At 40.3% G+C, this 25207-nt stretch overlaps 1 long non-coding RNA gene across 3 annotated transcripts in view; it reads right to left on the reverse strand.

Annotated features, from left to right (window-relative positions):
- LOC308605097 overlaps positions 1 to 25207 on the reverse strand; it is a 42401-nt gene that overhangs the window by 15041 nt on the left and 2153 nt on the right. The window contains exons 1-4 of one of the 3 annotated variants that reach the window (XR_014013602.1): positions 6099 to 6367; positions 5820 to 5900; positions 2387 to 2437; positions 412 to 748 (exon numbers count right to left, since the gene is read on the reverse strand). This is a non-coding gene — a long non-coding RNA (uncharacterized lncRNA). Of the gene's footprint in view, positions 1 to 411; positions 749 to 2386; positions 2438 to 5819; positions 5901 to 6098; positions 6368 to 25207 lie in introns of those variants that run through there. The other 2 variants (XR_014013601.1, XR_014013600.1) reach the window with 2 other exon arrangements.

The raw sequence follows: 25207 nt of genomic DNA on the forward strand, positions 1-25207 counted from the left end.
TTAATCAACTATTTTGTTAATTGTATATTTAGTGTTTAGTCATTCAAATTCTATTTTTGCTTTTTCTTTAAAAAAAAAACTCAGAGAATAAAAAGTAATTCTTGCAGTATTTTAGTCCAATTAAAGTTGAAACAGAAGTTTGTGGTATTTCTCTTCTTTTTGAAGTATAGTTGATTTACAATATTATACTAGTTTCAGGTGTACCCCACAGTGATTCAGTATTTTTGCAGATTATACTTCATTGTAAGTTATTATAAGACAATGGCTATAATTTCCTGTGCTATACAGTATATCCTTGTTGCTTATTATTTTATACCTAGTAGTTCATATCAATCTCATACCCCTAATTTGTCCCTTCCCCCTTTTCCTCTCCCCTTTGGTAACTGTAAGTTTGTTTTCTATATCTGTGAGTCTGTTTCTGTTTTGCATATACATTCATTTCTATTATTTTTTAGATTCCACATATAAATGATATCATACAGCATTTGTCTTTCTCTGTCTTATTTCATTAAGCGTAATATTTTCTAGGTCCATCCACATTGCTTAAATGGCAGGATTTCATTCTTCTTATGGCTGAGTAATATTCCCTTGTGAATATATATACACAACACATCTTCTTTATCCATTCATCTGTTGATGGGCACTTAAGTTGCTTCCATGTCTTGGCTATTGTAAATAATGCTGCTATGATCATCGAGGTGCATATATCTTTTCAAATTAGTGTTTGTGGTATTCCTCTTGATGTACCCTATATTTAAATTTACACATATGAATTTTAGAGCATTTTAGAAGGGGTGTGTGTGTATTTGGGAGACAGGCAGGGGATTTGATGATTAAGATATTTCAACTAATAGCATAGACACAGCCCAAGTTGATGGAATGATCGTATCAGTCTCCACTTCTCTCTGTAGGTGAGAGAGTAGTACCTCATGTTTTATAATATTTCTATAGTATAACAATCAGACAAAAAGTATTGTGAAAATTTGGACATTTTGAAATTTGCATGCATAGTCCAGAGCTGCTCCTCAGAGCAGACTTTGTCAAGGATCTACTTTTTCTAAGGGGGTTGGGATAGCCAAGGACCTACTTCTTTGATTGTCTCTGAGCTTTGCTTATGGCTGACTTGGAAGAACAGCTGGCCAGGCTTTTCTTTTTTTTTTTTTTTTTAACATCTTTTTTGGAGTATAATTGCTTTACAATGGTGTGTGAGTTTCTGCTTTATAACAAAGTGAATCAGTTATACATATACATATGTTCCCATATCTCTTCCCTCTTGCATCTCCCTCCCTCCCACCCTCCCTATCCCACCCCTCTAGGTGGTCACAAAGCACCGAGCTGATCTCCCTGTGCTATGCGGCTCCTTCACACTAGCTATCTATTTTACATTTGGTAGTGTATATAGGTCCATGCCACTCTCTCACTTTGTCACAGCTTACCCTTCCCCCTCCCCATGTCCTCAAGTCCATTCTCTAGTAGGTCTGTGTCTTTATTCCCGTCTTACCCCTAGGTTCTTCACAGGCTTTTCTTGATGGCAGTTTGCCTCTGCCCTGAAGCTAAAAGGGCTTTTGGACTATTGCACAACCCCAGAGTTTCTATAGCTAGTAGGTCATGTGGCTTTGCCAGAAACACTGAAGGTAAATAACTCGAGCTATTGCAGACTAGTGTAGACTGGTCTTCCCACCAAGAACAACTTGACAAGCTTGACAAAATATTTTTTAAGAATTTGCATGAAGGTTTTGGAGAGCAATCGGGGCAGCCAGTCTTAAGGGGCCAAGATCCCAAGCGGAAGAGACACTCATTGAGATTAGCCTCCATTTTATGTCAGTTTTCCCTTGAGTTCTCTGCCCTTCCCAAACAGCACAGATATAAAGGCTGACAAATTGAGGAGAATGTGGGTATGAAGGGGCAGAAAAGATAAGCAGAGTTCTCTACAGTCTCACAGGGCTGGGGGGAGAAAAACTGGAGTCCAGGAACTGAGGGGCCAAGATCGTGGAGAGAAAGTAAACACAGAGAAGAGAACCAAAAAATCTGAGATCAGATGTATAGAGAAAATAGGTGACAGAGGCAGATATAAGATAGATAATGGAATTATGGGGTACAGACTTTACAATAGGTCAAGAAAATATTTGAAAAAATGAAGAATAACATTAGTCCTATAGACTGAATGTTTACATCCTCCCAAAGTGCATATGTTGAAAGCTAATCCCCAGTATGATGATATAAGGAGATAGGACCTTTGGGAAGGGATTAGGTCATGAGGGTGGAGCCTGCATGAATGGGATTCATGCCCTTACAAAAAAGACGACGGAGAGCTCCCTTGACCATTCCACTATGTGAGGACACAGTGAGAAGATGGTCATGTATGAACCAGGAAATGTGAACTTACCAGATACCAAATATGCCAGCACCTTGATCCTGGACTTCCCAGCCTCTCGAACTGTAAGGAATAAATCACTGTTGTTTACAAGCAATGCAGTGTATAGTATTTTGTTATAGCAGCCTGAATAGACTAAGACTAAAAGAAAATTGAAATCTATTCAAAGGAGGAATCAAATGAGCTCTCTAGAACTAAAAATTAGATGAAGTGAAATTAAGGATGCAATAGATAGGCATAATAATAGGTTAGACACAACTGCAGGAAGGAAAATGGCCTGGAAAATGGATCCAAGGAAAAAATATCCAGATTGAAGTATAGAGAGAACAAAGCTAGAAAAGAGAGAAAAGAGACTAGGAGAATATTGGACAAGATGTCAAAATCTAGTATATGTGTGAATAGAGTCCCAAAGGGGAAAACAAGAGCAAAAGAGAGAGAATTAATATTACTGTTAATTTGAGTCTTGTAGCTTTTTGATGTTTTTATTTTATTTTTCATTGTGTAGAATCCACATGATCTATGGAAAGACAATAGCTAATAGGTATAACCGGAGCCAAATTAAGCTTTGGCTGATGTATTTCAGAAGATGATGTTATCTTGGATTTCTTGTGAGAGGTGGGGAAAGACAATGATTTTTCTTTGTTCACCTCTCTTGACCTATGTTTACAGCTGTGAGTTTTAAAAAATTGGTGGCCTATATACTTATATGCAGAGATCACATGGTGAAACAACTTTTACAAAATCAGAGACTTCTCATATTTCCAGCATTTCATTTTTCTCCAATTTCCGTGTATCAGTTCAAACAGGAAAGAGATGGCTAACTCAAAGGATTAAGAGAATATTGACAGAGCTATGGGAAAGGTTAAAATGGAGTTGTCCTACAAAATAAAACATGCACTGAACATACAACTCAGCAATTGTACTTTTGGGCATTTATCTCAGAGAAATAAAAACTTATGTTCATAGAAGCTGTATTCCTAGAGTGCGAAGAAAGGCAGAGAAAGGCCTGGGGGCCAGAGAGCAGGGGGCAAATAGAGAAACCTGCATGTCTCTGCTACAAGCAAATATTTTCTTCTAGTATTTCCCAGAGCGAGATTTTTCTTTTAAAAGTAGTATTTATTTTTCTGAAATTTCATTACATGTTTTTCAGTTGTCTATGTATGCTTCTGCCTAGTCGGCCCTATGATCAGTATCATTCTACTGGTTGTGAACCTGCGTTTATAATTAACCTGTGTTTATAATTTTTGTACAGTAAACAAACACCTTGTAAACTGGATACATTTCATTTCTTAAATTTTAATTAAGGGTATTTATTAAGCTCTCACAATAAGTAAGTCTTGCCGGAGATACAATTAAAGGTGGGAAAAGGGGGGGGAGGGTTTCTCTGACCTCTAAGTTATTCATAACCCTATGCAGAAGATAGAAATATTTACCAAAACCCACCAGTACATGGAACAAACTGAAAGGGAGGGGAGGCTGTGTCTTTAATCAGGTGTAAAATTCTAAATTGAAATATTGACGTCGTTACGCGTAGAGCTTTAAATTTCCACAGCAGTCCTGCAAGTGTTTGTGGTGGGGGGTGAAGTGAGAGCTGTGATACTTCTGCATCTCATCCCAGGAATGTAGTTAGCGGAGACTTGAGATGACTTTGCATTTCTGAGGCAGATTAGGCTTCCTTCCACTCTTCATCATTTTCGTGCAGAAACTCGGGATGGTTTTTTCCGCAGTCACCTTGTCCCTCTTCCCGTCTCATGTTGCAACTATCTGGACTTCATCAATCTTTCCGCCTTAATCCCTGACCAAATCTTCTCCTCTTTTCCTGCCACATCACAACATTTGAAGAGAAACAAACTTACGATTTGATCTTAGTTTTTTAACAAGATAGAAAAAATTATGCATATCATCTATTAATTTTGAAATGTAGGCCACGTAGGACATCACTGTGACATGAAGGTCATGTTTTTCATTTAAATTCCAATTTTTTTTTTTTTTTTTTTTTTTTTTTTTTTTTCTTTTTGTGGTATGCGGGCCTCTCACTGTTGTGGCCTCTCCCGTTGCGGAGCACAGGCTCCGGACGCGCAGGCCCAGCGGCCACGGCTCACGGGCCCAGCCGCTCCGCGGCATATGGGATCCTCCCAGACCGGGGCACGAACCCGTATCCCCTGCATCGGCAGGCGGACTCTCAACCACTGCGCCACCAGGGAGGCCCCCAATTTTTTGAATAGAAAGATTTGACTGGGATTTCCTGAATGAAATAAATATCCTCTAACCAACTTTGCAGTATTTTCATCTGAGGAAATGTAAAAGGATCCGCATCTCCTCTAAAGTATTTATTTAGATTTTTTTCTTTAAAGCTGTGTTTTCTTGCATTTGATTGTCACCAGCAAATATAAGAAGTGATGAGTTTTCCTAGCGGCTGGAACTAAACAAGATCTCTCATTAAGTAGCAAAGAATCCAACAGCCTTTCTTTGTGCTCACTTTCCTTACACAATGACTTCTAATTTGCCCAACTGTTACCTTCAAAGTAAAAGGAGGAATCTGATTTATAATCAACACAATTTGCTCAGTTTTACAAAAATTGTTTTGTTTAAATAATTTGTACAGAATGAAGATGTCAAAAACACTTCAGATTTTACTTATCTTCTAAAACAGATTTGTTTTGAAATCCAATCTAACTCGTATATACATTTTGGGTCTATTAGTCTTTAATAAAAGATAGTGGATATTTTTATCAGACTGTCTCTGCAGAATAACACCACTACTCTGCATTTTTTAAAAAAAGCAACTTTATCTTGAAAAAGTTGGAATATCTTTCATCTCATTGTATCCTAATTCAGGGGCAGTAGAATCCATCTTGCAGATAAAGGATTGAGACAGAGACAAATGATTTGTTGTCCAAAGTGACATCTGTAGAAGGGCTGGCCCTGTGTGAACTTAAGACCCTCACATCCAGCGCCACTTGCTCTGCTCGCAGTAGCCAACACTGCAGGAGCAACAGGGACTGATGTAAAAGCTCCTATTTCCCTCTGCAATTCCAGCAGCAGTGGTCACTACCCTTCTGAAGATGGCTGCTGCAGGCACACTTTAAAAGTAGAAACTCAGGAAGTAAGAGAAAGGGTTTGGGTTTGTTTTCTGGGGCAGGAGGAAGGCAGGAGAACTCCTCTTAGCAGGATGCTAAACTGGTCACTCCTGGAAGTCACACTTTTCATCCCCCAAATGACAGCTTTCTAAAGGAAATAAATAACCCCTCCCATCCTGCATATTGCCAGGGAACTCTGTGGAAAAAGACGTGCGACCCAGGGCAGTGTGCTGCAGAGGCTGTATGCGCTGGGGCTAGGGGTGTGAAGGAGAGAAGGGCCAGGAAAGACAGAAAGGCAGGTGGTAGGAGATGAGCACAGGGCTGGATAAGAAAAGAGTGCAGTTGAAAGAAAATGGGGAACTTACCGAGATTGGCTACAAAGGCTAGAAAAGCCTCACAGCGCTGCTCCTTGAAGATGAAGTCACTGTATCAGGAGCCTATAAACCCTGTAAAACCAAAAGAAAGCTCGGTCAGGAAGGGTAGGGCTGAGGCGAGACCTGTGGTTACTAAGTCACAAATAACGAAGACAGCATTTCTATAAACACTTCAACCAAAATGTTTAATCAATTCTTCGGTCAATGTCCATGGTACTCAATTGTTCCCTTTTTGTGACAAATCCCAAAGAAGTAACCTCAATCTGTTACCCTTTGCGAAACTGCTGATTCTGGGTGGCCTCAGAAACAAAACTGCAGCGCACGCATTTTGAGGAAGGAAAGTAAAAACGTAATATCAAGTCCGGTGTTTTGGGAACTGGACGACTTTGGTTGCCAGCTCCAGGCTCCTTTATCTCTTCCGTCTCAAATTAGGAAGAAAAACCTGTTCTCCCTGACTGCATTCCTTTTCAAAAATTTTCCTTTCTCATACCCAGATGGTGCCCTTTGAACTTAAAAGCTAAAGAACTTTGTTCCCCACTGTAAATCGTCCCCAAGGCCACGTTGCTTTTCCATTTAGCTGCCAAGCTGGGGAGAATTGGCAGTTATACTGGACAATTAGCACTTTGAAATATTATCCCAGCACATATGTAACAGGTTAGCACAGCGCCTGGACACGAAAGGGAGTGCCTTCCTTCCCTCTGGGCACTAACCTAGGCAGGTCTAGTTGCATTTCTACCACTGAGATAGGGGAAAGCTGGTGTCCTAAGAGGGGATAGATACAGAAGAAAAGAAAAATATGAAAGAATGTTGCTGGACTCTTATTTTAAAATTCAGTTTTATATTGATAAGTCATTAAGCAAAGCCTGAAAAAAAAATCAAATGGAGAAAAAGACAACAGGAAATGAAAATATTAATACTGAAACCCCTAAAAGCGATCACCTTTATCTCTAGCTGTAAAACAGTCCACACTCTAAAACTCAAGTCCAAAGTATTACAGACACTGACCAAAGACCTATCACTGAACTGTCTCTATTAATAATTAGGGATAGTTTTAAGTTTTTCCCTAGCACTTTATTTAGTACAATCCAAAATGTTATCACCTAGAAAAAATAAGCAATAGCAGGGCTGTTATTTATATAATCTGTGAAAATAAGCATTAACCCACTCTTCTAGTCCCTGAATAAAACCGGACATATGGTGGGTATTAAAAAGCAAATGTAGTCTATCACAACTTGGTAAATTTTTTTGTTTGTTCACGGAACCTCTCACTTAAAGGGAATTTTCCTGCTTCAGTCTTCCTTTAAGAGATGAATTCTCTAAAACACTACCCACCGCTTTCAAAATCCTTAAATCCAGAGAAAAGTGGCTCTTAAAACTATTCAGATTAACCTGGAAATAATACGGCAGTTTAGCCAGCTACGAAGTATGTGGGCCTTTCTAGCTATTCCTCATGATTTCCTGACCAGAAGAGAAAATAACTTCTAGCTTCACCTTGAGCTAATAAGTCAAGAGAAATTTGAGCCAATGTTTAAATAGGACATACATAATCCAGACTGTTATACAGAAAAGAAAATTGTATTGGATTTGGTTGAGTTTTCAGAGTTTGACGGAAAGACTAGATCAGGGATCAGAAGATGTGGCTATTAGCCTTAGATGGGCAAACCTGAGCAGTACCTCCCTGATTCTCACTTTCCTCGTCTACAAAATAGGATAAGAGAATCCATTGGGCCAATCTTTATTTTATGTGAGAATTTCATAACTATAATCAGATATACATTATCATTCACAGTTAGAGGGTATTCATTCAACAGACTCATTTTGAGAGTTCCACTTTCCAAAAGGATTTTATTCCATGTAAATGTTTATTATCATTGTGTGTAGCCTCTGGTGTTTCTGGAAATAATAAGAAGGGTTAAATCTCAGGTATCACAAAGCTTGCTTTAGTCCTCTGACCTCTAAACCCTTAATTCTGGAAGTCCTGCCTATCCTCTCCATGCAGACAGCTTGAGCTCACTTGGGGTAGGGAAAGAGATGCTTCTAAATTTAGTCTAAGTGGATTTAACATATGGCATCATACCTTCCCGGGTCAAGAGGTCCCTGTGTTTCTGGAAAACTGGAAGACAGATTTTTCTGGGTGGTAGAAATTGGAGAAGGAAGACCATTCAACTATTTGGAGAAAAACAGTGACTTGAGGATGTGGGGTTGCTTTAAACTAAATTTCTAAAAGAAAGCTATGCCCTAATGCTAAAAAGGCTTCTTGATTTAGGCCTTTGAGATATTTCCCTGATGGCATTTAAGACATATTAAGTTATTTCACATTTGGTCCATGTGTGAAATGGACTCAGCTCTAAGTGAGTTACTCAGCCTTGGACTTGGTAAATTATCTTTATTGGATTTGAGGATAAAAATAAATAGAAGCACAAGGAGGGTTAGAATTGAGGTTTTCTTTTCCAAAGCCAAAGGCTCAGAGTCAATAAAAAGTCAAAAGATAAAGGCATAAGAAAAAACAACAGCAACAGTGAAATTAAGACTTTTAAATTGGAAACAAGTGGGGTTTTTTTGGAAACAATTTTTAATAAAACTGTGATTCAAACCTTAGAAGTTTCTTATTAAAAAAGACCTGGCTTTAATTTCAGGTGAGCATGGGTGGCTTCAGGTCAGCAATGACAGTAATGTGTATTTCGGTGAACTTCAAATACTCGTGAGGGAAAAACAGGTATGATCTGCCATATTTCCTTATGGCTTAAGTAAGGCATCAGGATTCATGCTTTTATGTCTGTCTGGGATATCCACGATTACTAACATTCTTATAAGTTTTTTCCCTCGTTGCACCAAAGGCATAAAAGGACTCCAAGAAAAGAGCAGCTTTAAAGACAGAGCTGAAATGGTGTAAAATCCAAAATGAACGTGTATATTTGGTTCTGTGCAATAAAACAATGGCAGTAAGTGTCATTGTAAACTATGTGAACACTGCCATCTAATGCATTGCTAAAAATCAGCAAGTGCTTTGGAAAGTTTTGCTGGGAAGGAAGAGAAACAGAAAATAACCACCTAATTAAGAACACCACTGTCAGGATTTTACTTTACATTAAATGGAATACAGTATTTAAATAAATCATGGCTCTTGTACCTTATTTTTCAGCACACCAGCAGCATTTGTTTTCTGAATACCTCTATCTTTTCTCATTTTCCAAGAATAGATTTTTTTATCTTACCAGTGCTGTGTAGCAAATAGTATTTAAATTAAGACCTTTTCTATCTGAGGGCTGCTTTGTAGCTTGGAGAAAACAGGTCATCAAAACATATCAATTGAAAAAATCCAAAGACCTAGAAAAGATGCACCACTGTGTCTTTATTCAATGTGGGATGTGATTAAAATGTCAGATGCTGTGTTAGAAGCTATCAATCCTGTATCCACCATGGCCATTTTCATTGCTTCAGGACTATTTAGAAAAAAAATTTTTGAAAACCTGTTCACCATGGTTGAGCTAAAAGAAGCATATCACACACATGTACGCACACCTATACACACACAAACACACAATAAAACTATCATAACTTCCCCTAATCTTTACATAAGGAATATTTGGGGGAAAATACTTAAAAGATATATCAACCACTTCTAATATTAGCACTTTGCAAAAGGGCTTTACTAAAACTTCAAATGAGCCTGGCACAATCATTTATATAAACTCTATAAGCAAGTAAGTTGAAATAATCCTGTATTCTTTGGTTTCACTGCCGGGAACTAGCTGATGGTTATCTTGCTGCAACAATTCCCACCCTGAAGAAACTGCAAATCACATCGACCAAGAAAGGATGAGTAGTGGGCCAAAGGAGAGCGGGTGCAGCAAATCTGATAAGTTTGGGGGAAAGTGTGCTGCTGTAAACTGCAGCTGAGGTGAGTCCTTCATGGTAGTGAAAGATATGTGAGGGGCGAGACAGTTGTTTATACGCACAATGGTAGAATGTTCAGAAAGTGATTGCATTTGCGCTTCATTAATTCACTCAGTTTGCTGAGCTCAGACCAAAGAGTGATGGAGAGATCAATGAGATGATGTCTCCATGTTTTAAAACTTCCACCCCAGTAGGAGAAAGAAGATATCTTCATAAATACATAATATATGTATATATTATATGTATATATTTTTACATAAATATATGTGATATAATATGGCTCACAAATACATAGTATATTTGAAAAGAGTTTAGTAATTAGCAGAGTAGATGCCCAATAATTATATTTTTGAATGTGTGGATAACTATTTGGATAAATGAATAAATGGATTTATGAATTAGTGTCCTAAGAGAGCTTATGGGAGTTCAGAGAAAAGACAAATGATTTCTGTTAATTTTGGTAAGCTGGGGAGGGGAGACAAGTTATAGGAGTTTAAGAAAGAATATAAAATATAGTTGGGATTTGTGCAGCACATTGAATGATTGTTAATATAAACCCAGGTAGTGACAATAGTAAGTAAGGCCATTGGAGGCAGAAAGAATAATAAAGGCTTGGAGACAGGAATTTATTCTGAATGAATGCATTTCTGTTTGCCTGATGATCTAAAAATGAGGGGGAAATTTCTACCTCCCACCATATACAAAAATTAGCTCAAAAGAGATCAATGACCTAAATATAAGACTTAAAACCCCGAGAAGCAAACATGGAGGCAAATCTCCATGACACTAAATTTGACAATAGATTCTTAGCTATGACACCAAAAGTACAAACACCAAAATTAAAAATAAATTGGACTTCGGCAGAAATTTAAAACTTCTGTGCATCAAAGGACATTATCAAGAAAGTGAAAGGGCAACCAACAGAATGGAAGAAAATACTTGTAATTCGTTTATCTGACAAGCGTCTGGTAAATAGGATACACAAAGAACTCTTGAAACCCAAAAACAAAAGGATAAACAACACAGTTAACAAAGGGCAAAGGACTTAGATTCAATAAACATCTGTCCAAAGCACATGAAGAGATGCTTGACATCGTTAACCATTAAAGAAAAGTAAATGGATGCTGCAGTGAGGTACTGCTTCACACCCATTAACATGGCTATAATTTCTTTAAAAATACAAGTGTTGTCAAGGATGTGGAGAAACTGGCACCCTTATATGTTGCTGGTGGAAATGTTAAATGGTTCAGCCACTGTGGAAAATAGTTTGGCAGCTCCTCAAAAAGTTAAACATAAAATTTCCTTATGACCCAGAAATTCCACTCCTAGGTATCTATCCAAAAGATATGAAAGCAGGTACTCAAACAACTATATATACGGGCATGTTCACACTATTCACACTATCTAAATACAACCCAGAGGTCCATCCATGGGTGAATAGATGAACAAATGTGGCATATCCATACCATGGAATACTATTAGCCCATGAAAAGGAATGAAGTACTCATACATGCTAACAGCGATGAAACTCAAAAACATTATGCTGGGCTTCCCTGGTGGCGCAGTGGTTGAGAGTCAGCCTGCCGATGCAGGGGACATGGGTTCGTGCCCCGGTCCGGGAGGATCCCACATGCCGCGGAGCGGCTGGGCCCGTGAGCCATGGCCACTGAGCCTGCGCGTCCAGAGCCTGTGCTCCGCAACGGGAGAGGCCACAACAGTGAGAGGCCCGTGTACCGCAAAAAAAAAAAAAAAAAAAAAAACCATTATGCTAAGTGAAAGAAGCTAGACACAAAAAGGTCACATATTAGATAATTCCAAATATCTGAAATATTCAGAAGAGTCAAATCCATTTTCTGACAGAAAGCAGACTGATGGTTTCCAAGGGCTGGGGGGAGGGGATTATGAGGAGTTCCTGCTCAATGGCTACGCCGTTTCCTTTCAAAGTGATGAAAATGTGTTGGGAGTAGAGAGAGAGATGGTGGTTGTACAACACTGTGAATGTACCAGATGCCACCGGACTGTTCACTTTCAAATACCTAATTTTATTTTGTATGAATTTCACCTAAATTTTAAAAAATTATTAAGGAAATAGGGGAGCAGGATACAAAATAAAAAGATAAGTTGAATAATTGTTATTTGCTGCCAATCAAATGCACACACAGGGAAGAATCACTCTTTGTAAGTTCTTGGTTAGAAGAACGACGGGATCATCTCCATGCTAGGGGACGTTTGAAGTAGCTGCAGTGTGTGGTAAAGACTGGACAAAGTGACAGGAAGCAAAACTACCTGCTCATAATTTTAAAAGTAGTTCTGCTGCAGGAAAGAAAGTGGGGCGCAAGAGAATGATCATGTCCCAGATCTCAGGTGAGTCCCTGAGACGGCTGCCAAGTATGGATTCTTGGCTTCTCGCAGGAAAGAATTCAAGAGTGAGCCACAGAAAAGTGAAAGAAGGTTTAATCAGGGAGATACACACTCCACAGACAGAGTGTGGGCCATCTCAGAAGGTGGGAGGCCCCCAAATATGGGGTGGTTATTTTTATAGGCTGGGTAATTTCATAGGCTAATGAGTGGGAGGATTATTCCAACTACTTTGGGGAAGGGGCGAGGATTTCCAGGAGTTGGGCCACCACCCACTTTTTGACCTTTTATGGTCGCCCTAGGAACTGTCATGGCACCTGTGGGTATGTCATTTACATGCTAATGTATTATGAGTGTATAATGAGGCTCAAGGTCTACTGGAAGCCGAGTCTTCCACCGTCTTGGACCTAGTTGGTTCTAACCAGTTTATGCTGTTCATTTCCATGGAGTTTAAAGACATTTTTTAAAATTGGAAAGTTGTTCCTTGGTCGTAAGGAGATTAACAGGACCTGCTGTATTAAGAAATTAAAAATAGAACTACCATACCATCCAGAAATTTTACTGCTGGGTATTTATCTGAAGAAAATAAAAACACTGATGTGAAAAGATATATGCACCCCCATGTTCACTGCAGTATTATTTACAGGAACCAAGATATGGAAACAACCTAAGTGTCCATCTATGAATGAATAGATAAAGGGGTGGTACATATACGAAAGGGAGTATTACTCAGCCTTGAAAAGAATGAAATCTTGACATTTGCAACAACACAGATGGACCTTGAGGGAATTATAAGTGAAATAAGTCAGAAATACAAATACTGTATGCTTTCCCTTACATATGGAATCTAAAGAACAAAACAAACAAACAAAACAAAAGCATAGATACGGAGAACAGAATGGTGGTTGCCAGGGGTTTGAGGAATGGGCAAGACAGGTGAAAGGGATCAAGAGGTACAAACTTCCAGTTGTAAAATAAATATCATAAGGATGTTATATATGGCATGGTGACTATAGTCGATCATTTTGTACAGCAGACTTGAAAGTTGCCAAGAGAGAAATCCTAAAGGTTAACTTAGTACAGTGACAGATGGTAACTAGACTTATTGTGTTGATCATTTCACAATGTATACAAATATCAAATCATTATGTTATACACCTGAAACCAATATAATGCTATATGTCAATTATACATGGATAAATTTTTTTTTAAGAATTTGTGACTACAGTCATATAAATCATACATTTGGAATTATAAACATGAATATAAAGTAGCCTCTCCACCCATCATCTATAAGGAAATAATTTCCATTACACAAACATTCCCACTAAGAAATTTACATTCTAAAGATGCTTAATTACATTTCTGTTAGATGTTCAAATATCCTTTTATATTTTCTGATTTTGACTAAGGCTCTTGGAGAAAAATACCTTCAACCTGCTCATCTCATTTAGATGGTGCCAAACGAGTTAATGCCACTTGGTTGCACACTTAAGAGCTGTATTTACTGAGGAGTGATAGACCTGCCACACTGCAGCATTACAAAACACAGGGGGAAAACAGGAGAAGCTCCAGTTCTTTCGGCTTTTGTTCATCAAGCCAATCCTGTCTTTGCTATACCTGTTTTAAGGTCTCCTTTTCTGCTTTCCTATTTGGTCAATTTCTTTCCCCAAAACATTGGCTGTGTAGTAACAATTACAACCTGAGTACTTCCAGGCCACCTTTATCCTCTTTCAGGATTCTCCTTCCTCTGGTCTATTTGAGGAAAGAGAAAGTGGTTCATGTCAATTACTAAGTCACTTCCCCTCTGCACTATTTCATTATCCCATCTGAGGCCTCTGTTCTCTTGGCTGGCCATCACCCCTACCATTCACACCTCAGAAGGTCATTAAATCAAGGGGACATGTAGCATTCTTTATTGGAGGTTTGGAACAAAAATTAAATATTAGACATTCCACACTTAAAAGTCCCTGAACTATCTCCTGCGCTACAGAACATTTACCCTTGTGTGGTGGTGACCTCCTCCCATACTGCAAGTCCTGATCTGTCCCTCTCACTTCTCCTAGGAAGCTCTCACCATTCAATTTCTCTTCATTTTGCAGTCAAATTACCAACCTTCTATTTTGCTGTCTCCTTTCAAATCATATAGGCATTGGCTCCCAAGGTCAGACCTTTAAATATTTTCTTAAACAAAGTCTCCAGAGAGAAACTATGCCACTTCCTTAGAGGCAAAAACAGCTATGTTATTTGCAGTTTTAACTCGCCTATTTTTCCCTCCGTGTTACTTTATTTTACTCAGAAACAGCTCATGTTGTCCTTTATGTCAGGGTCATAATAACCAAAGATAGTCCCTGAATACCCTCGAGTTTTAGAAGCGCTGTTACAAGAGAAAGAATTTATAATGATCTAACTTGAGGGCACAGAAGATACAACAGTGAGGAAAAAATTAAAATACTCATTTTCTGTTTCAATACAAACCAGTTCAGAGATTAAAAAAAAAAAAAAAAGGCAGCACTTCTCTTTTTGTATTTCCAAGTTGAAGCAGTGCAGAAACTTTCAGCTGACAATGACTAAGGCATTACCTGAACAGTACACTAAATAAATGAAATAAGTGAACTCCTTCTAAAAGTACAAGGCGATCATGGTTATGATTAGGGTAAGCCAAGGTGCAGAATACCCAGAGAGAGAGCTGACGGAAGTATTAAAGACTCCATATGTGGCCCACCTGGCTGGGAAAGAAATCTGGAGAAGCAGTCAAATGAATAAATCAGGAAAGTAGATCAAAAGAAAGTTGGAAAGTGAGATAAATGTAAGTGAATTAGAAAAGAAGGAAAAAACTTTTCTGTAATACGACCAAGATTTTGACGGAGCTCAAGTGTAAGATAACAACAATTAAGGGAAATATATGTGTATATATATATATATATATATATCTCGAGTCTGTATATTTCCTGTATATAATGTGTCTGCTCATAAGTTGTTCTAAAGTATAGCAGTCAGCATCAGTAGTGGTCCTTCGTGGCAAGCAACAGAAATCAATTCAAATTGAAGCAGAAAAACAAAATACTGAAGGGTATCTAGTATCTCAAAGGCTTGCTTGAGGGAGGTGGAAGGCAGCTGAAGAATGAGTCTCCCAAATGGACAGCACCCAAGGGAGAGGAGGTGGGCTCCGTGCTCCCACAGAACAGCCCGATTAGGGTGCTTTCTTATTAACAATGCTCCCAGTGGACACTCAAGCTAAGCCTCCTCTGATGCTTCCAAGACTGCTGTGGGAAATGTCTCACTGGTCACTTCTCCCGTGAAGATCTGGAAGTTCAAAGCCCCAGGCATGAACCTCTCCTTGCTGACTGGGCCTGTGGCACACGATCACTTCTAGGACGTGGGAGAGAGTGAACGGCCATGTCTCTCACCACGGCTCACAGACCGTCGGGGACTTCCTCAAAACCAGAAGTCTCTTCTCTACCCTCCCACCAAACCAGACACACCGAATGCCCTCCAGAAATACTGAATGTTTGACAGTGCAAGCAGTTTAACTTAGTTGAATTAATAAATGGAAATAGTTAGAATTCAGTTTTCCTGACTGATCTGTTCCTCACAAAAAAAGGAATGACTAGAAAGCTGGAGTCCCCAGGCTGGGAATGGGAACAGTCATGTGTGGGGTGAAGGGCCAAGGCTCTGGAGTCTAGGGTTTACATCTCAGTTATAATATTTATTGTCTTTGAACTTGGGTAATTTTGGTACAGCTTCATATGTGTGATAGTTAAAATGGAAATGGAAAGGCTATTCATCTCTTCGAATTATTCTGAGGATGAAATTTAAAAAATGCATCCCAGGGCTTCCCTGGTGGCGCAGTGGTTGAGAGTCTGCCTGCCGATGCAGGGGACACAGGTTCGTGCCCCGGTCCGGGAAGATCCCACATGCCGCAGAGCAGCCGGTCCCGTGAGCCATGGCCGCTGGGCCTGCGCGTCCGGAGCCTGTGCTCCACAACGGGAGAGGCCACAACAGTGAGAGGCCCGCACACCACAAAAAAAAAAAAAAAAAAAAAAAAAAAAAAATGCATACGGTTTGCTTAGAACAGGGGCAAGTGCTCATGAAACATCAGCCACTCTAACCACTCACACTGTGGGGCTCCATCCCCCTCTCACGGGACTCCCAACACACACAGCTACTCTGAACAGATACTTGATTTTTTGATTCCTCTTCCTCCCAGAGCTGAGGAGAATCCTGATGTAAGCCTCTGCTTCCAGTGATCTTGACGGATTTCCTGAGTTGTTCTAGTCATCTCCCTTTATTTTGAGCCTCAATCTCCTGAGGCTGCTACCTTGTGAATAAAAGCATTCTTCAGTTCCATGTTGGGTTAAAAAACATAAGTATTCCAACAGCCCTTTCTAGTACTACCGTCCTGCTCATCTCTTGCTAACCACCTGGCCACCAACCTCTAGCTCCCTTGTGGCTGGATCCCACTACCATGAAGATGAGCTCGAAAGTCAATGATTTGGCTTTGAATCAAGCTCTATCATTCTGAAGCTGTGTGACCTTAGACAAGTCACTTAACCTCTCTTAACCTTAACAATGCCTCATCTGCATTATTTGTATAATGAGGATGCTAATGAATCTGGCACATAAAAAATACCCTTGATTATGATCTCAGTGAGTGTTCTTAATTACGAGTAGGCAAAGCTTCTGGTGGGATACAGTAACAGAAAAGGCTCTACAACTGATTATCTCATGAGGGGTTGCAGTGAGAAGTTCACAGAAGATGTACCAGTCAGAGCACCTGTAAGAAACTACTATCAAGATCACTCCATTGGGGAACTTTATAAAATGATTGTAAAAGTGGAGGGGAGACAGCTTTTCTCCATTCACCTCAGCTCTGGGGATCACAATGGAAGATGCACCCACAGGTGCCAGGAAATAGGACTACATTCCAGTATTGGATCCCATCACAGGATCAGTCCCTCCCGGTTTCTGGGGCTCGTTCTATCCAAGGGGCAGGTGCCAACCTTGTGTGCACAATGGAACCATTTGCGGAGCTTTTCAAAAGCGCCCATCTCCAGGCCCCACCCCGAAGTCTAATGTTTAACTGGATGAAACGGGGGAAGAAATAAAATTTAAAAGATAATTTTGTTTTAGAAAGGAGGGGGAAGAGGAAACGAGGGGGAAAGGCATCGCTGTCCTGGGAAATTACTGTTCGAGGCCATCCAGGCCATTGCTTTGCTTCCTAGAAGTTCCCTGAAATCTGTGAAGAAAAGATAAAACCCCTAGATAAGTTCCTGAACGTGCTAGTGTTCATGTGCTCGAATAGCTCAAAACTTTCACCATCAAGAAACTCTTAACTGGGCTTCCCTGGTGGCGCAGTGGTTGAGAGTCCGCCTGACGATGCAGGGGACGCGGGTTCGTGCCCCGGTCCGGGAAGATCCCACATGCCGCGGAGTGGCTGGGCCCGTGAGCCATGGCCGCTGAGCCTGCGCGTCCGGAGCCTGTGCTCCGCAACGGGAGAGGCCACAACAGTGAGAGGCCCGCGTACCGCCAAAAAAAAAAAAAAGAAACTCTTAACCAAAGTTTAATCTAAATCCCTCCTGTTAAAAGCTAAGTCCCATTATTCCGGTGTTTAGCTCAGAGGAAACAAGGCCTGCTCACAGCATTCAGATTGTACCCTTCTCCGTCCTTGAAGTGTCACCTCACTTTACGTAAGTGGGCTCTTTTTGTGCTTAATGAAACTGATTTGCCATTTCTACTGAACTGTAGTGTGAATCAGCTCTCAAGCAACGCAGGGCAGTACCTTCTTGTTTCCTAAGCCAGATTTTGTTGTGATAGCAAGCCGCCCGGGGCCCAAGGGCCATTATGGGGATGGGATGGCAGGACCCAGGGTCTGGCCTCCACGCAGACCAACCATTACACTGGCCTGTGGCCACAGGCACCTGGTAGTAGCCTGACTGCATTAAGCCTTTCTGCCAATCCTGGGAAATGAAAAATGAGTCTTTGGCAATCTTCAATCTGACTCAGTGTGTATTTAAGCCAAGGTATGAAATATAATAGCCACTGTTACTGAGCATCTAGTATAGGCCAAAGATGTTGTAACAATTAAAGGAGAAAACTTATGGACAGAGCACACTGCCAGGAACAGAGTAATCTCAATAAATGGTGGCTGGTATTGGCATCATTACTAATCCCCAAAGTGGCCTTAAAAGGGTGACATGATTATTCTCACTTTATAAGGATGAAATCAAGGTTTAGAGAGGTTCCATCACTTGCCCAAGGTTATGTAGTTTGTAAATGGAAGAGCAGTCATTAAATGCAGGACAACTTTTTTTTTTTTTTTTTTTTTTTTGCGGTACGCGGGCCTCTCACTGTTGTGGCCTCTCCCGTCGCGGAGCACAGGCTCCGGACGCGCAGGCTCAGCGGCCATGGCTCACGGGCCCAGCCGCTCCGCGGCATGTGGGACCCTCCCAGACCGGGGGACGAACTCGTGTCCCCTGCATCGGCAGGCGGACTCTCAACCACTGTGCCACCAGGGGAGCCCTGCAGGACACCTTTTGAACAACAGAGACTTGCCCAGGATGGGGAGGGCAGAACATTTTTGACTGTTCATGGAAGTTTCCCATGGTTGGGAAGGAGGTTGAGTAGAGATTGCAACGAATTACTTCCTTTTGTTTTGCACAGCATCACAAGCCACCTAAAAATTAATCTTCCAGTAGACAACTGCTTCTTTGGTGTGAGTGTCTATGTGTGCAAATCACACATGGCTATGCATGTGTAGACAACGTGATTTATTGGCTTAGTGGTAACTAGAGAGAGACAGGTGATGGATTGCATTGGAGCAATAACACAAATCAATCACATTCAGAGATTAATCAATATCATTCACTTCAATTTCTCTAAGTATTTATTATCAAGGGCATATTATGTGCTTGATATGTGCACTAAATTCCTTGGAGGATATGAAAGAAAAAGATGGCAGGGTCCCAGCACTCAGAAATCTTCGTGTGGTTAAAACTCTCTGTGAAATAGGGAATCAAATGATATAAGAAATTGTTCATTAAAGTGCTAAATTAAACATAAAATTAAGTACCAAAATATATAATAGATACCTTCAGGATGAATTAAGGGAAAGGAAAGAGCTAGACCATTACCAAGGAAGGCTTCAGGAAGGAAGAGAGATGGGAGACAAGCACTGAGGATTTGAAGCCAAATAGAGAAAAGGGTGTGAAGGTCTTTTCCTTTCATCCCAGGCCTGTTAAGAATCAGCCTGAGCAAAGCACTTAAGTCAGGAATTCATTTAATTATTCATTCATCTGACAAGTAAACCTAATACATGCCAGACTTCTAGTAAAAAGAGAAATCAGCATGATGTGTACAGGGAACAATGAAGAAGCTACTTGATGGAACAGACAGTTTGATAAGGGGTTGCAAAGACATAGAAATTGGGTGGAGTGAAATTCTGGACACCAAGAGAGACAGAAATAGGATGGCCCATGAGAAACTGCTCTAAACTCTTGAGGAGGAAAAAGAAAGATACAATGAAAGTGGTGTTAGAGAAAACCTCATCCAGGAGCAGGGCTCAGGTTCCTTGGTGCCAGGCTAAGACACATACATCTGCACACACTCCCCACGTTCATATGTATATACACAGAGAGAGGCTGAGAAGTCTTTTGCCTACTTGATTTGGCCGTGCTAAATCTTCAAGAAAAACACTATTTGAAAATGGCAATGGATACTCTTGAAGGCAAAAATGAGTCAGTAATCCTCAACTCTGGTTTTCAGTTGGAAATCAAATAGCCCTGGTCTAGCCCCTTCTGGGGAATGCTCTCTGATCCTACCATCCATAACGTAGGTTTGGTTTTCCATTACCAGTAAACAGAATATCAAGAAGTTTTCATCTGTACCCAGAAATCTATGTATTTAGTTAAAGAAGGGATTTTCCCCCAAAGAGACATAAGGCAATGGGGTGAGAAAGGAAAATCTTTTCAACGAAATTAAACAAATTCAGTTTCATGTGCTTCACAACTACTAAAAAGGCACAGAGATCAAATCTTATTTTCCTGCTGTCAGACCTAGGGTCTATTTATTTATTTATTTATTTGTTTATTTATTTATTTATTTTGCGGTATGAGGGCCTCTCACTGTTGTGGCCTCTCTCGTTGCAGAGCACAGTCTCCACACGCGCAGGCGCAGCGGCCATGGCTCACGGACCCAGCCGCTCCGCAGCATGTGGGATCTTCCCGGACCAGGGCACGAACCCGTGTCCCCTGCATCGGCAGGCGGACTCTCAACCACTGCGCCACCAGGGAAGCCCTAATTATTAAAAAAAAAAAAAATCCATGACACTCAAGTTAATTAGTACAAAACTGCCTTAAATGGCATTGGCTTCATTCAATGACAGAAAAATATTTTAGAATGACCCTCTTAGTGGGGGAAGGGTGTGAAAATTGCCGAAGAATGGCTTTAATTTTAGAATACCGGGAAGAATTTCACACAGTGGCAAACATAATTTCACTCAAACTGTATGAAAATATTATATACTGAAACAGCTATCAATCTTTGCTTGAAAAAATAATAGTAAATACAGGACTTCTAGTGAATAAAAATGGAGTTTAAATCTATATCAAGTATTGGCTTGGCTGATAACAGATTTGGTCTAAATGTCAGTGTACAACCTTCTCACTTAACTCGAGACCATGTGGGTTTGCTTTTCCTGATACAGGCTTAGCAAATATGGAAGGAACCATCTCAAACATCAGCCACTCAAGCAAAAGGATATGTATTACTCTTAACCTATCATGCCTATGGGTACACTAGGAGCTTCCACAGAGACAGAAGTGGCCTGAGACTTCACAAGGTACGATGCCCCCGAGATCACTCTGCCCTTTCCCGCTGCTGCACAGACATCAGTACAGACAGCAGCAGCAGACAAGGGAAGGCAGCCAAGAACAGCAGCAGAAACGCCAGACAGACAAATCCATTGTAGCCAATCCAACGTCTCCAACAATTTCACTAGTTTGGTTCAACAGCTTCTGGAGAAACGGAAGCTATCAGTCCAAATGACTCCTGGCCAAGTTTTACAGGTCATCTCAAGCTTCCTGTACCATTGCCCTTCCAACTGCTCACATAATAAGGGACCAGCAAAGTCAGCTATGGATTGGCAATGCAAAGAGTTGGCTTTGGCTCTTTGTAACATTAATAGGAATTACGGGAAGCAAGGAGTTTAGATGTTCAGCCAATAGAGTGCTTTAGAGCAATACTGTACCCACTTGCTTTTTCTAGCGTTGACACATTGGCTGGTCCTGCATCTTGAAATACACAGCCATCCATCTCGTTTCAGAGGCAGAGAAGATGTACCAACCTAACTATGTGTGACGGGGGATGCCCACATTGACATAGGATGTCTAATCTGATTTAATAGATTATTACTAAATCTACAAAGGAAAAGATGCACATCAACTGTTTGCATTAAGTCACTGTACCTAGGTCACACACAGTACCATTTAGTAAGTTCTACATGCCACTGTCCTCAATAAAAGTGGTTTCATTGTCCCGTGGAAAGGCATGTTCTGGGCCAAAGGTGAGACTCTCAGTTCCCCACACCCAGGAAGGCAGATGTACAAGAAGTAAATAACATTAGAAGCCGTATAATACACAGCCCTAAGCTGGGCCTTATAAGGAATAATTTTTTTTAATATCCCTAAGTTTTTAGGGTTCTTTTCTTATTGAGAAAAACAAAATATACACAAAATACAAAACAAATGCTACAGCAAGATCACCAGCCGACTTCATTTCTCAGGTCATGTTGCATTTACAAAATATAATTTATGCTATGAGGCAATACATCCACTCCTAAAAAAAAAAAAAACCCCACACTCAGCAAAATCATACATGAAAAATAACCAGAGATTATGCAAAAAATGAGATTATGGGCAGACCACTCACTATCAATTCAATCCATAACAAGAATGCTAGCAAAAAACAATAATGATTTTCAGAAAAATACTAGCTCTGTTAAAAAGACACTGACATTCCTAATAAATAAAGAAATACTAAGTGAAAGTATTGGCGGAAGGGGATATAAGGAAGAGTTGAGGCTGCTGAGTTGTAAACAAGATCAAAATGGACAAATGCTGGGGAGAGTTGCAAAATAGGAACTTCTAAGACAAAGCCCGTGTCCTGTGGCCACACTGAGTCAACAGGAAGAGCATAGGGTAAGGAACATCACACACAGACTCTATTCCTGTACACCAGCTGTGTTACTGTATTTGTGTTCAGCTGCTATCACTTGATGGTGTAAAACAGTAAACTGCTGGGGCAAATCACCCACGGACTGACCTATGTAACTGATGCGTTACAATGATGTCTTTCTATCCACCCACCACATATAGGCTAGTTTTCAACACAGAAACAAAAGTTTTAGCAGAGCAGATCAAATGTCGTGTTTATTTTATTTTCTTACCCAAGCCTCCATTTAACTACCTATCAGTTTCTCCCATCGTTACTAACAGTGTTACCAATATCTGAACACCCCAAGCTTGAATTGCATTTTTTCACTCTGTCTTATTTTTGAATAGCAAGTTGTCGAATATTTCATTTACCATCAAAAAATACCACACCAGATTTCAGGCCCCTCTCTCCTGTCAAGGTGTGGTTGAAGAAAGAATCAACAAGCCTCCTGGAGAGACAGGATACAGGAGAGGGGTAACTCTTGGCTTCTCTCACAAATGTGAAACCGGAGAGTGAGACCTGGACGTCATGAACAGGGTGGAAAGTGAGAGAGGAGCCACCAGGTTCTCTGCCAAGTACAAACCTTATCATATTATCTGGGAGCTAAGTGGGGAATGCTAGCCTCCATATAAGAAGAATCCAAGGCAAAGTCAAAGAACCAGGAAAACAAGAATGAGAAAAAGCAGAGCTGGAAAGGGAGATGCAGTCTGGCCGGGACTCATCCTTCATTTAAATGAATCAAGATTCATATATGGATACATCCTTTGTGTGGGAAGGTGGGATTCATTTCAGAAAGCTCAAATAGGATTAGGCACAGAAGCTTCTTTTCTTCCTGAGCTGTGACTGCAGGCTGGCCATCAAGATCTAATCTTTCTCTCCCACTATGTGTTTAAACAGTTGTCCCGGGCATGTCCCCTCCCAATCAAGACTGTACATCCTAAATTTACTCACTGTTAGGTGTGGCCACATGACTACACTTTCAGCAAAGGAATATAAACAGAAGTGATGGATGCCTTTTCAGTCTCATAATGAAATAAGGCTGTGCCTTAAAACCCTGAGCTTATCTGTTCCATGCGCTCTCTCCCCTTCTTTCTTGATGTAACTCAGGCACTGCAGCAATCCAGTTTCTTGATTGCCATGCGCCACATGAAATTGGCAGAAACCTGGGTACCAAATAACTTTGAGGAGTATAGTTGCCCTATCGACATGCAAATATTACCTGTGAAAGAAATCATCTTCCATATTCTTTAAACCTCCATCCCTTGCAGTTTAGCTTATCTCAAATAATATACATTCTAAGACATTCTATAGTCTAGCTAGTCATATTTTTCGGTTAGTTAATTATTTTTAAACTAATTTATTAATCAAAAGGCAACTTCGAATATTCACTATCTTGCCATTCCTGAGCAAAATAAAACAAATCTCTTATGAACCTGTTGATAACTGTCCATGAGTGGTATTTTCCCAGTGATGTGGGAAAATGATATGGGATATTTTCTTGACACTGTTCCCTCCATCTGAATGACATTCTTGAACATCTTTAGCTGTTCCAAATTGTCATAATTATAATTTTTGAGTTGGGGAAGGCAATAAAGCAAACTCTTATATCATTTGGAAGAATAAATGAGCTAGAATACACAAGAAACTTTTTAAATAAGGAGGTTACTGCTCTTTGAAATATTAAAATCCTCTTTAAAAAAAACTACAATAATTTTTTTTTTTTTTTTTTCGGTACGCGGGCCTCTCACTGTTGTGGTCTCTCCCGCTGCGGAGCACAGGCTCCAGATGCGCAGGCTCAGCGGCCATGGCTCACGGGCCCAGCCGCTTCATGGCATCCTCCCAGACCAGGGCACGAACCTGTGTCCCCTGCATCGGCAGGCGGACTCTCAACCACTGCGCCACCAGGGAAGCCCTACAATAATTTTTAAAAGGGAGGTACTGGCCAGAGAAGAGATAGATTGATATTTGAGACAGAATATATATCTATATCTAGATATAGATATAGATACACTTAGGTACAATTACAGATAAAGGTGGCATCTCAAATCAAGAAAAAAGACAAGTTGTTAATAAAAATTGTGTTGGGTCTAACTCTCCATTTGAAAACTGCAGCAAAAATCAATCCCTACCTCATCTCTTAGAGCAAAATTATTTCCAGACCAACTAGAAGCTTAAATGAAAAATAAATAGACAAACTTCACAGTGAATATTTATCTAATTTATCTAACAAATGAAAAAGAATTTTTGATAATGACAAGCAAAACCTCCAGAAGGAAAAATTAATAATAGATTTGATTGTGCAAACATTTTTTTTTTTTTCTTTTTGTGGTATGCGGGCCTCTCACTGTTGTGGCCTCTCCCGTTGCGGAGCACAGGCTCCGGACGCGCAGGCTCAGCGGCCATGGCTCACGGGCCCAGCCGCTCCGCGGCATATGGGATCCTCCCAGACCGGGGCACGAACCTGTGTCCCCTGCATCGGCAGGCGGACTCTCAACCACTGCGCCACCAGGGAGGCCCTGTGCAAACATTTAAACCTTCAGTACTAAATTTTAATTCAAAGAAAAACGACAAATATATAAAAATGTATACAAAAGAAATCAATGTCCTTAAAACACATAAAACTCTAAGCGTTCCTATGAAAAAACATTCCCATAGAAAGTAAACAAAGGATTTGAATAATCAAGTCGTGGAATAGTAAACTAAAATCGACAGTGAGCATATAAATATGTTCACCATCACTAGCAATTCAAAATTTCAAATCAAAAAGGTTGGGAGAGAAGCTCGTTCCACTAGCAGGAGAACTCGCAGATTGGAGACCAGGTGTGAACTGAGGTTTATGAAATCTCTCCTCCCACTTGGATGACCTGTGCCTCGCCAGGGGCGTCTCTTCCACACTGACAGGATCTCTCTCT

Source organism: Mesoplodon bidens (genome assembly GCF_964165515.1).
Source record: "Mesoplodon bidens genome assembly, chromosome: 17".
In the NCBI taxonomy this organism is placed as follows: domain Eukaryota; kingdom Metazoa; phylum Chordata; class Mammalia; order Artiodactyla; family Ziphiidae; genus Mesoplodon; species Mesoplodon bidens.